Genomic DNA, 11,628 nt, shown 5'->3' on the forward strand with positions numbered 1-11,628 from the left:
TCACACCAACAGTCTCTGTAGCCACAGATGGTCGAGCTGGATGTGACGATCCCGGGCTCGGGCGGTGACACTCGATCAGACTGTCTGTCCTACCATGCTGTCTGAAACGATTTCTGAGACGACAAATGGTGGAGTCGTGGACACTCAAGTGCCTGGCTCCGACTCTGACGGACATGGCAGCATCCAGCATGCCAACAGAGAACAAGGACATATTTTAGATTTTTAACTTTGAAACAGAAAATGGTGCATTTATATGTGTGCAGTGTGAATGTAGTGGAGTCTAAGTACAGTGTCCCCCTGAAATGCAGTGGAATGGACGTATAAAGCAGCACAAAATGGAAATACTCAAGTAATGTATTAAAATTGTACTAACAGTACTTGAGTAAATGTACTTTCCACCGGTGAAAACAAAGAACCTTTGTCAAATCCGAAAAGAGATGTCGCCGGGGTTATCAATCCATTCATACCCAAAATACCCAAATTGATAATTATTTTGCCAATTCTTTTTTTTAAATCTGTCTTTTCGAGTCCACATTTGAGATAATAAAACCCTTTTAGCCAAACAAAATATGTTTTGGCAGAACTTGCAGAGGATAGGTTACGCATATTTAACTCTATACATCCATCGCTGTCTCTGTGTTCGCAAATCGCAGCCGCATGTTTAAGGAAACGAGACGAGGTGGAAAAAAAAAAAAAAAAGATCTTAACCAGAGACTCTATGCCTCTGTTTTGGAAAACTACTGACTCTAGTGGGTGGAAGCATAAAGTAAGTGGAAGAAGAGCAGTGCCAACTCTCTCCTCACTGTCTATTTTCTCTCCTCCATCTCTATTTTTTCAAGTGTAAGTGATAATATCCTCCCTTTTTCTACCTCTCACCGGCTTGAGTGATTTGCTAAGGCGGTGTGTTCATGTGTGTGTGCGTGTACATGTGTGTGTGTGCGTCTCACATTAGCCTTTTTCCATTAAAGCAATTTCGCCGCCCATTGTATTCCTGAAGAGGACCTGGGAAGTCACTAATGGTGCCTTGCGTCCACACTTGCGCGCTAGCACACACACCCGCCGCACATGCACACAGCAGAACATCTCTAAGCGTGTGCTATCATCACCTGTCGCCTGATTGCTGTAAAACACACACATTAGCATAGAATGAGACACATTATCACTCCTGATTATGGGACGCTAAGAGGTTTCACAGAAAAAAAAGACCTCACACCTTTTCTCCACAATGCCTGCTGCTAGTGAGATAAATGCATGTTGTCCAACATCTCTGACGCTACTGAAACAGCCTGAAGACTCTGCTGATGGATTTAATGGCCTCTTGTTGTTCGTGTTCATAACTGCTCAGATTTGTCATGTCAATACTAATTTTTTAAATTCAGACAGCGCCGTGATCCAGCTGCCACCATCAAAACATGTACTTTGTATGTTTCTGCCTGTTTTGAAAAGTGGAGAGAAAAGCGCCTGGCTGCTGCTGCTGCCGCCGCCGCCGTTGGTGATTTCAATAGGTTATTACCACTATATGCTTGTTTTAGTGGGGTCAAACCTAAGTAGGAACAGAGCAGAGACACACACATACAAACACACAGTGCATCCGCCGCCAGAGGTGACAGAGCGCCGGTTAGCAGGTGGCCTCCTCTTCCCCGTCTTGATGAGGAAAGGAAGTGTCAGTCGTGTACAGCGGAGGCAGTGGACACTTGTCGGAGTCAAAGGTCCTCCCTGTCTGCTTTTTTGCTCTGTTTTCTTAAGTCCTGGGTGTCTGAAGAGGTCCTGCCACGCTTGACAACGTTTGCTTATGTCAGGGGTGGAGGAGGGGCAGGAGGAAGGAGGGAAGATGCTGTCATTAAGTTTTGACTAGTTTGTCTTTCTGGTATTTTTTCACCAGCAGACTGGAAGCGAGGGGAGGCCGTGTCTGTATCCTCATATAGCCTGGAGAGGTCACGAGGTGATGGGTGGAGGAGGCTGAGATGGGAATCCCCTCGCACATGGGTGTAGTTCATGGTATGGGGTGAAATATGGGGACTTTCTGTGAAGATTTCACTTTGTGGCATAAAATAAAGGAGTCATTCTACAAAACAGGAAGTACAAACATTTTGAGGGTTTTTTTTTCCATTAAGTAAACAGACAGTAAAATACATTTATTTGCTTCCCTGATAAAAATTTTAATGAGAAGATGACACCTGATAACAGGATGTCAGCACCACACATGTGGAAGTACGTAAATACGAAGCTGCAGCCCGACTAACAATAAACTGGATGAAAATAATCTGAGATTGTTTGTGGTGCAATATGTGCAAGCTGTCATGAGTCAGGATGTCCTGTGACACCATGCTAACAGTGGGACTTGTGTACAACATGTTCTTGTGACCACTGGTTGGTCTATTTGGAGCAGGGAGGAAATTGTCACTTTGTGTGTCAGTCAGCGGGCAGGATGTGCCAACCTTCGTCTTAGGGATCATCACCAGAAGTGGGTCTGTGGCTACCACAGAGAACCTGCTGGTTCTAAGACTGGACGAGGCATGTCAGGAAACCAGGAGGCTGCTTGTTATTCAATGTGGTTGCACGGTCAAGGCAGAGTTCTGTTGTTACGTCCTGAGTGTCTGAGGTAGAACCTTCAGCCCAAATAGCCTCGACTGTGGTGCAACGCCGGGTGATGGCTCCAATCTGTGTACACGGCGTCGCGGCACAGAGGGGGTTTAAGCCACAGCATTTGCCGCTCCCTACCTGCCCTGTCCACCAGATTTAGTTGCATGTGACTTCCTTGTCTTCCTTAAAATCAAATTCAAGTTCAAGTGTGGGATTTTCACTGCTCGTCGCACACTGTGAGAACTTCCAGGGAGGGTTATAAGTGTTGCACTGGGAGAGCTCTATCGCTGCACAAGGAGGCCACTTCAACGAGGACGGCAGCCAAATTTAAATGAGGTTTTTTTTATTTTTATACCCACAGTCTTGTAACTTCTTGATCAATCTTCGTAGCATAAAATCAGCAAACAGGGACACAGTAAGGCCAGTGTTGTACTGTCTGTACCCACAAGTTCATGGGGTCAGAGTGATGTAGATGCTTGTCCAAGTTTGCACAGACTGCTCTGCAGACGTCGGCATGAAGCCCACAGTTTGTTTCCGCATGGACGCAGTGGTCGGGCACATGGTCTCCAGAAAGTGGTGCACATGCTCAGCAGGAGCGTGCGTTCAAGGAATACGTAGGTGCTGATCTACTGTAAGCACTGCATCCTCCAAACAGAGTCCAGGCAAACTAGACATTTGTATGATTTAGAACAACTATGCATGTGTGGTGTCTACAGGTGTGTGTGTCTGCAAGGATGTATAATCCTGCCTTAAAGGTGGTTCTGTCCAAAGGTGACAAAATTCTCCTACAGGACATAAAACTCACCAAGAAGCACAGTTTTAGAGATATTTTTTAATTTTTAATTCATAAGCGAGTAAAAAAAATAAAATGACAAAATCTGGTTTGTGTGCTGTTGCCCCATATTGCCAGTCCTTATGCTAAGCTAAGCTAAGCTAACGTTCCCACCTGTCAGTTACAGCTTCAAAGGTAGAAAGCAGTTTTATGAAACTTATCATCTGACTCAAATCGAGTTCAAAAATGTCCAACGCTTCTTAAAAGCATTTCAGTCACTGCAGGAATTCCACTCACTGGTGTAAAACTAGAAGGAGACGCAAAAAAGTAATGCTTAAAAGATTTTAATGTCTCTGAGTTAAAACCAAATAATTAAATTAAAACCCTGAGAACAAACAGAGGACATGCCATTAAGAGATTTGAACAGAGAAACTGAAAGAGATTGAGTTCAGATTTCCTTGGCACTTAGTAGCTTCATTTGCCCACCTGTCACCCAACACACACACACACACACACACACACACACACACAGAGGTCTGTGATAATGACATAATTGTCCCAGAGCACACAGCCATGCAAATAGGGAAGATGGCTTGTGTTGCCATCCGTAGGTCTCTGCCATCTATTTCCATTATTCTAATGCACTGCTACTGATGACCTGCTCTCACACAATTAACAGTCAGCGAGTGAGAGGCAGAGAGAGAGAGGGAGAGAGAGAGAGAGAGAGAGAGAGAGAGAGAGAGAGAGAGAATGTGTGGTATTTGAGAAAAGCATTTTTCTGCCCTCATCTTTCTACCCTGATCTTCTGGCCATTAAAAAAAAATGGCATTACAGATGTAACATATGGTAACTTTTCTGCTCTCGTTTCTGTTTGACTTTTGTCGTCTCTTCATCCATTCCCAGAGGCAAAGTTGGAGCTTGTTAAATTTAGAGGAAAAAAAAAAAAAAAAAGTGGAAACATTACTCACTTCTGTGTCCACACTTCCTGTGTAGTTCACTCGTCCATATTCTTCTCTGCGTCTCTTCTTGCCTCCATGTTTTCTGTGTGTGTGAGTGTGTGTGTGTGATCTTGAGAGAATGGGCTGTTGATTCTGGTCTGTTCCTTGGCTCCCCATCTCATGGTCTTGGCCCAGGTCTGATCCCTGTGATTGGATCGGGGGGCTTTTGTGGTGACTGATGGGACAGAATTAAGCCAAGTGGCACACACTGAGCACGCTCCATGGCGGGCAGATGGACGGAAAGTGAAAGAGCTGTGATTTCTCATTGTGTCCCACCGTCTTTTGGGGTGTGTGTGATACCCCCAGAGCACATCCTCCATCCAAGAGCTCTGTTCTCAAATCAGTGGCCACCGCTTCCTGCATCCAGAGACACGCCTCTCCAAGATTTCATCTCTGTATCAGACCACAACTGGGTTGTAAGCAGCTTAGAGAAGAATAATGCCGGGCAAGATATAGCTGCTCAGTCTTTGTTTAAGGCTCTGTCAGAGCTGTGCAGTGCAGCGACTTAGTTCACAACATTTAAAGAGAGTAAATGAACATCCCTGATGCTTCACAACAAAAGTAATCACACACATCTGCAGCTGCGCTTATCGTTGCACATCTTCTCTCCGACGCTTTAAAATATAGAGTTGTTCTTCCTGTGAAGTCACTGGATCAGTGCACTTGTGTCCAGCTGTTGACAATGCACTCATATGCTCATGAGATTTGAGAAATAAACAGATGCCCAAAATGCCCGTTTAAACATATTCCAAAACCGATTAAAAACACATAAAGGGGTTAAACGACTGAAGTTCCCACAGATCATATTTAACCTCTTACCTTTGGAGCCACCCAGTGCGCCCAGCCCTCTGCAGCTTAGCCTCAATGGGATTTGCACCACAAGTGTGTGTAATGGTAATTTGACCCACTGCTTTTCTGTGTATACATATGTGAGTGTGTTTGGGTGAATTTGCCGATTACAGCAGATTACTTACACCCATGTTAAAACAGGAATTAGTTCCCAATAAGAACTGCTTAAAGGGCCTAAAAACACCAAAGATAATCATTAGCGCCAAGGGGAACATTGCATCACACAAACACCCGCTCACACCATCACACGTTAAAAAGGAGTAAATACCCACACCCCGCCTTTTTTTTATTTTCATCCCCCTCCACCCCTTCCCAAACCAGCGAACTGAGCCGTCGGCGGCGGCGGCGGTGCTTAACTACTCCTCTGATCTGGACATTAGCGAGGGGGCTTTGGAGTTTTATTTTGAGGGGGGAAAATCACATGAAAGGCCCGAAAAAAAAAAAAAAGCCAGAAGTTCCAGCCAGGAAGGGTGGACCAAATCAAGCCCGTCTAGAACCGAACCTTTTGTCTTGTTTTCTGAGGGCCGAGCAGAGAGAGGGAGGAAGACAGACAGAGCGTCGGAGACAACAGGGGTAACATGGCATCCCCAGTAAGGGTTGAGTGATCTACTTAGAAGGGCCATGGCAGGCCTGGCCAGCAGAAGCCAGATAGATGCCTGAGCAGGCTGGCAGAGGACCAGACAACCCTTTAAATCTGCTACTATGGCTAATCTCTAATCTGGAGATTTACTCTATCTGTCCCCCTCCTCTCCCTCTGTTTCCCTTCCTCTCTCTGTTTCGGTTCCTCCACATCTATAAATGGAGCAATCTGTGAGTATTTCAAAAATGCATTTATCCCCAAAAATGTGTTATTAAAGACTGTCTAATTCCCTGCACATCTCTCAGCTAGCCCAGCCCCACCACCACCACCCGCCTCAAACACACACACACACACACTTCCAGTTTTTTGCAGATGGTCATATAATGCACAATCAGCCAAACAAGACGGCTGATTTTTAGGGTGGAATGTTGGACTCCGTCTCCTTTGGAGGGCATCCTTGGTGGACACTGCTAGCTAGAAGCCATTAGATGTTAGCTGCGTGCAGCGAGCCAGGCGCCAGTCACAACCAATCCCGCATCTTCTTTTAACTGGACCCAGTTCCAGTCCAAAAACTGGAGCAAGGAAGCACTCGCTAAGCTGGGAATGTAGTTGGATGGTGGAACAATGTGCTGAGTGCCATGCATGTCCCAGATGATTACCTCACTTTACAACATATAAACCTAAAAAAAAAAGAAAAGAAATGTTTCCTTGCGCGGGTCTTGTTGATAAATCTTTGGTCTTTTAATGGCCATTGGAGTTGTTTGGTTGCTTTTCATCCAACACAAGCACGTTTCCCCCCTGAAGCACTCAACACATGGCAGTCTTGAAACTTGCATGATGAAGACATGATGTGTCATAATAATTAGGAGGTGGACAAAGGACCTGCTGTTTAACATGGAAATTTATGCAGTCCCCCGTGTTTTATGAAGCTAAATTCTAGCAGTTTCCTTTCATATATTGTCTCCCAAGTCTGGATCTGATCAATTCGTTTTCATTGTTCCTCCGCTCAAGAAGGCCAGCGTTCACTGACACTAATGTGTTTGCAGGTCAAGAGAGGAAGGGTCCTACCTAATGTGCATCTTCTTCTGGTGCTCTCCTCTTCGCCGCTGCCAAAAAAACAATGCATCCCTCCTCCCTCGCTCCCGCTCCTCCGTACTTAGGCCCTCGCAGCAATTATGCCCAATCACAGGGCCTCAATAGGAAGCAACCAGGGCTTGTTTGTGCCTCTGCGGTCATTAAGAGGGGGGCGAAGAAAGGAATTAATGACTTAATTGAGGAGGAGAGAAAAGGGGGAAATCACACAGACTCTGGGAGCGGAGGGGAGAGTATGAATGGGGAGCCTGGAACGCTCCTGGAGCAGGGGATTGTGGGATTGCTGAAGTGTGTCAAGATTTTGGTCGTCCTCCAGAGCAGATGGCGGCTTGTCGTTCGCATACCATCTATTCTCCTCTTTGTCAACCCAGAACGGCTTCTTTTGTTCCTCCCCACTGCTTTGCTGCAAAAGTTCATGGGCAGAGGGAAGGAGGGAGAGGAAAGAAGAAAAAAAAGAAAAGTGGAGAGGAAAAAAAAAACAACACAACAAAACTGAAACATTGGTCCAGTTTGCTCCAGCTCAACAGTCTCAACATCTCTCTCTCTCTCCCTGCTAAAGTTTTGACCAAATCAAAAAGGATGCTGTGTCTAAAGTGTTGGTGTGCCAGGCTTGGCACATTGCTATTCATTCCTGTCTAATGTGGCAGTGTCCCCCTACTGCCAAGCCTCCGCTCCTGCTCCACAGACTCCTGATTACTGTGGATAAACACGCAGGAGGAGAATCCCCCTCCTCTCCTCCATCCACACCAACTGAGACTTGAGAGATATGCTACCTCCAGGAAATTCTGGCTCGACCCGTTCTCGCAATTACTCTTCCCATCCAAGATTTCAAACCGATAAAGTAATCAGGAGGAGGGAGGCGGGGAGGAGAGGAGGGGGGGAGGAAAAAAAAAAAACTGACTGCTTAGCACTGCACACACCTCTGAGTTTTTCCTCTTTGACTGTTGCATAAATAAATAAAAAAAAAAGAAATATGTAACGAGGTCGGACGAAGCTCTGTTAAAGCCTCGGGGTGGACAGAGCTGATGATAGCGAGCTGAGGTGCTTTCAACATTCTCCTTTTTCTTTTTTCTTTCATGTGTCCTGATTCCTGGAAGCATTCCTTCTGAAAACAACAACTGAGAAAAAAAAAAAAAACACACAACACACACAACAACTGAGGCTTATTTGGGTAAATGGCTAGCACCTTTTTTGCAGGGGCTGAATAATTAATGTATGCTAATGCTAACAGTGTATTAGTTATTCAAATGTAATCCTTTTAGACAACAGAACTGTTTACCCCCTATTACCGCCTCTGATCGTCCACTCCAAAAGTGGAGCACATAAAGAGAAGAAAGCAAAGGAAGAGAGGAGAGATGAGTGTATGTGACACTAGCAGACACCAGCCAACACAACAAAGAAACACCCAGAGATTAGCATGACAGAGAATAGCACACATTAATACACAACATGAACTTATCCATAACCCTCAGGGGCCCCCGATCCAATATGCATCTCCTCCTTCAATCTTTCACATCTCTCTGTCATTTCTGGTTTTTGTGAGTGTGTGTTAAACATTGTCTCCCCTCTCTCCGCTCTCTTCTGTTCTTTGCTCAACTCCTCTCCTTCTCGTTTCCCACCCCTCTGCTCTTTCTCAGTAGACGTCTGAAGGGCCCTTAAGCCCAGAGGAGATGGGGGACCGGTCTTACCGGGGCAGGGGCCAGTGAGTGTGGTGGTGGGGGGAGGATGGGATGAGGAGGAGGAGGAGAGGAGGAGAGAGCTCTCTGTCTGGAGGATGGAAGGATGTGTCTGAATGTTTGGGAGAAGAGGGCCTCCCATTGATAGATTAAGGACCAGGTTGGCTGTACTTGAGGACTATGGTGCTCCATCGCAGGAGGTGAGCCTGGAGAGCCAGGTCACGCATTAGCATGTGTTTTGTTTTCGGCTCGACCGTCCCAGAGTCCGTTACTCCGGTTTGTATCGCTGACAGCCAGAGGGGAGGATGTAGAGGAGGGCAAAGCCTCCATCTTGTTTGTGGAGCAGTATTTACACAGCGTGTTAAGCTTATGTAAATCTTTCTAACACACATTTATAGTCGGCAGCCAAGGGACCTGTTCAGTGCTGCTACCCAACTGCTACTTATGTGTATATAGTTTAAAACTTTCTGTTATGTAGCATTTTTTTTGTGTGTCTGCAAACCACCAAAGTACTAATTATTTTGCAGATAATTAAATATTAGCATGAAAATTTGATGCTATCTGACTTTCAGTGAGATAAAACCGATTCCACACGAACAATAAAAATGAATATAAATGCAAAATGTCAACACGTTAAATTGCCGTCGCAGAAATGAACAGACCATAAATAGAATTAGTGATGCAAAAACTTTGGCTTCGGTCGCCTGCGTTTTCACTTTAAATGAAATGATTTAGTCTTCGGTAAACATAGCCGACGCTGGATCGGTTGTGTTTGCACGGAGGCTGGAGTTTGTAATGTAGAAGCTGTTGGTCTAAATGTGTGCAACTTCTCAATTAGATGACCTGTGATTTACAGGAAATGTTAAAAATAAAATAAAATGAAATATTGATATTGTGTCAGTAACACACATGAGATAATACTGGAAATAATTGTACACCATTAACTATCTTTTTCTATAAATATCATATCATAAATTCAGTTGACCTCGATAATGATGTCGTGAAAATCTGTTTCCTCAGTGATGAAAAGAAACTAAATCAGATTTCATGCACTGAACTTTACTCATGGTTTACAGACACAACTCTAAGTCTGTGGACATGATAATGATGCTCTGGTTTGTGACATATTTTTGTAGTTTTGTCCATATTTTCTTTTGGTTCTAACAACATCACATTCATCAAAACAGATCCATGAACAAAGCTGGAGGACTTCTGTTTTAGTAATTATCTCTGGTCTGCTAACGACACACTGAAGGAATTTGTCAAAGGAGAGATTTGCCATTTTTCAAGCCTGACATGAGCAGAAAACTGTGAATAATCAACACACCAAGAGAACCTGGTTCTAAAACACAAACTACAAATAAACTCCATGATTCTCAGCATGAAGAGGAGGAATGAACGACTTCAATGTGCTTATATGACTATTATTATAAGATATAACTGATAAATCTTTAAATATTCACCCCTGCTTGTCGTCTACTTTGGATCAAAATGAACCTCAGCGTTTTATTCTCGGCGCGTTATCTGCAATCCAAATGCAACAGCGATTTACATGAATGAGGCATGCTTCTGCGTTGGAGCGGTCACAATATCTTTTAAAGGGTCTTCAAACCATATTTTCGTGCCAGCTCCCATTCATGAGTCACTTTCATTTGCAACTCAGCGGCGCTAAGACCACCTGAAGCATGATCCTCAAGGTGATCCAGTCTGGGAATGTCTTTGAACCTCCCCGAAGCTACTCCTGCCTGCACAGAAAAAAAAAAAAAAAAAGATCAATGCGTCTACAAAAAAAAAAAAAAAAAAAAAGTGCGAGCCTAGTTGAGTTTATCCCCCCTTCTCCTCATCAAAGATAGGCTTGAATTAGGTGCAATTAAGGTATTTCCACAGCCTCCATAAAACAAAAACCGCATGATAGCAGAGCCGTGGCTTCGCCATTAACAGTAATCGCCCACTAACTTCACACATTGTCACTCAGCAGCAACAAGGTCAAAGATGTGAAGCTGACCTGTTTTTTAAAAAACGTACATGCCAATCACGGTAACAGTAAAATCCCACTAAGGGGCTGTGAAACAAAGTCATTTAAACGCTGAAAGCTATAGACCCCCTCCTCCGTTTCCCCCCTTTTGATAATGATATCAGTAATAGAGTCTTTTGTTTGATAATGAGAGCTGCTATTTCTGATAGGGAATAATAATACATAGCTATTATAGTTTCATCTGTTGGGATTGAATGAATAACAATGCTTCGTGCAACAATCCGCCGTCACACTGGAACACACACATTCTGTACGTCTGTAATTGTGGGGTTTGTGTCGCTGAAGTGGACGGCCACCTCGACACGGAGAGGACAGCAAAAGGTCCTCGGAGTTATTGTTGCCGGCGTAACAATGAAGTCGATTTGGAGTGTTAATCACACGCTTTCGTCCAGCGATAAAGTCCTGGCTGTGTTCGCCCTTTGATGAGACTGTTTTGATGCTAATTGTACAGTGGACTAATAATTAAGTTAATGACACGAGGCTCTTTGCATGTGATTTAAGAGAACATGTTTGTGGTAGCGGGGAACGGCTGGCACGCGTAATGACCGACTCAGTGCCGGCTGTTTACAAAAGCCGGAGAGGTCGAGATCACGATTCGCCGCCGTAATTGCGGCGCGGAAATCTTGCAATTTGGGGACATTGAGGGAATCTCAAAGTTTTAGCACATACTCCACGAGGAAGGAGGATTCTCGCACCAAACCGAAAATTCTGCATTCCTGTTTTTTCAAGTTCCAGCACGGCCAGTTGTTGTTTTTTTTTTTTTGCAACCTGTGAGAGCGAAAAGAGGAAAACTCGGCGATAAACTGATAACTTTCCGCCGCTTCCTGCCAACTTCAATGACTCCAGCTGCAACTGCCAAAAACACTGATTCACAATCTGACAAAACTGGATGATGACAAAAAAGCGCATTCTTAACTCAAAACACTGCGCCGATGCTTGAGATAGAATTTCTCTCCTTTGTGGGATGGATGATAATAGGTAAAAACAAAGAAAGCGGGGTGTAAAATGCTTCAGCTGAGCGTGATTACAGCTGTGGCCGTCAT

This window comes from Stegastes partitus, unplaced genomic scaffold, assembly GCF_000690725.1.
Source record: "Stegastes partitus isolate 25-593 unplaced genomic scaffold, Stegastes_partitus-1.0.2 Scaffold1348, whole genome shotgun sequence".
Lineage (NCBI taxonomy): Eukaryota > Metazoa > Chordata > Actinopteri > Pomacentridae > Stegastes > Stegastes partitus.